The 1,965-nt window shown below is 37.7% G+C and overlaps 1 pseudogene; it reads left to right on the top strand.

Annotated features, from left to right (window-relative positions):
- The first annotated feature begins 1,103 nt into the window (after positions 1-1,103).
- On the top strand, positions 1,104-1,448 carry LOC119522366 (annotated as a pseudogene).
- The last annotated feature ends 517 nt before the right edge of the window (positions 1,449-1,965 follow it).

The following is a 1,965-nucleotide window of genomic DNA, read 5'->3' as shown; positions in this document are numbered from 1 at the left end:
GATGTATCACACAAACAACAACCAGAAAAAATTTGGAGTAGCTATATTAATATCAGAAAAATTAAACTTCAAATGGAAAACAATTAACAGAGACAAAGAAGGATAGGACATTATATATTAATAAAAGGGACAATTCATCAAGAAAACACAACAATTGTAAATATTTATGCACTGAGTCAGAGTGCCCCAAAATACATGAGGCAAACACTGTCAGCATTGAAGGGAGAAGTGGACACATCTACAATAATAGTTGAAGACTTCAATACTCCACTTGTGTCAATGGATAGAACATCTAGACAGAGGATCAATAAGGAAACAGAGATATTGAATTGTATGATAAATTTTCTAGATTTCACAGACATTTATAGAACTCCACACCCCACAACAGAAGGATCCACATTTTTCTCAAGTGCTCCTAGATGATTATCTAAGATAGACCACATGTTGGGTCATAAAGCTAGCCTCAACAAATTTGAAAGAATTAATATTATACAAAACACCTCCTCAGATCATAATGGAATGAAGTTGGAAATCAATAACAGGCAGAAGGTCAGAAAATTCTCAAATATATGGAGGCTAAATAACACACTATTAGACAACCAGTGGGTAAAGGAAGAAATTACAAGAGAGATTAGTAAATAGCTCAAGGCAAATGAAAATGAAAACACAACATATCAAAGCTTATGGGATGCAGCAAAGGTGGTGCTGAGAGGGAAATTTATTGCCATAGATGCATATATTAAAAGAGAATAAGGAGAAAAAAAATGAGGAATTAACTGCTCACTTGGGGGAACTAGAGAAAGAACAGCAAACTAAACCCAAAGCAAACAGAAGGAAAGAAATAACAAAGGTTTAGGGCAGAAATTAATGAATTTGAGAAAAGGAAAACAATAGAGAGAATCAACAAAACCAGAAGCTGGTTTCTTGAGAAAATCAATAAAATTGTTGAGAATTCAGTGGGAGGGAGCCAGATCCCTGAGATCTTCCCTGATGGGAGCTCTCTGCTGTGGGATGGCAGAGGTTCAGAGCCCAATTCTACCTCTGCGTCTGTGTCAGCCCATATCCCTCTGGGGCAGAGGGTTGGTCCCTGGTGCAACAAGAGGATGGTCATCCACTTGTTCATTACCTCTTCCTCCCACTTTCTGGTGATAAAGAAGAAACAGCAGGTTGTGGTTAGATTTCTGGGAGCCAACAAGATAGAATTTGAAGAGGTGGATATTACAATGTTAGAAGAACAGAGGCAATGAATGTACAAAAACATCCCTCCAGAAAAGAAGTCTACTCAGGGCAAACCTTTACCACCTCAGATATTTAATGGTGACCAATACTGTGGAGATTATGACAGTTTTTTTGAATCAAAGGAAAGCAACACAGTCAATTCATTCTTAGGCTTAAAACCATGGTTAGCATCAAAGGCAGAACCTGAGAGAGGCAAAAGTAGAAGATGATGAAGATACATTTTGAAGTGCCGTCTGGTACTCAGCACACACCTGCTTACTTAATGCATCTCTGTCATAAAAGCCACATGCATCAACAGCAACTTTTCTTGCTGTGGAAAAGATGTTTTTGGAAGTTGTGGGTATAATGTGGATTGCATTATTGCTTTAAGCCAAATCAAAACTGTGGTGGGTTTTTTCTCATTTTCAGATTTTCCTGCACTTGCCTCAGTCATCTAGAGGTACTGTAGCCTGTTGCAGTTTTCCTTCCTTAATGACTAAAAAGATAAGTGAATGACATCATTGGAGAGAAAATGCTGGATCTGCTCTGAGTTGTAGTAGATGCCAGTATTGATAAAATTCACTATTCTTTAAGCTACCTGGATTGCACCCTAGAAATTAGTTTGCCAGGCTATTAAAGTCTTTTAATCAGAAAGAAAAGAAGCAATGCTGGTTGACAAAGGCAGTGAAGATTTTTGCTGCAGGATCATAAATGTCACAGTTCTAGTGCTTTGTAATAACACCTGTA

This window comes from Choloepus didactylus, chromosome X, assembly GCF_015220235.1.
Source record: "Choloepus didactylus isolate mChoDid1 chromosome X, mChoDid1.pri, whole genome shotgun sequence".
Lineage (NCBI taxonomy): Eukaryota > Metazoa > Chordata > Mammalia > Pilosa > Megalonychidae > Choloepus > Choloepus didactylus.
The sequence above is the reverse complement of the archived record's forward strand: the minus strand, read 5'-3'. Positions and strand labels throughout refer to the sequence as shown.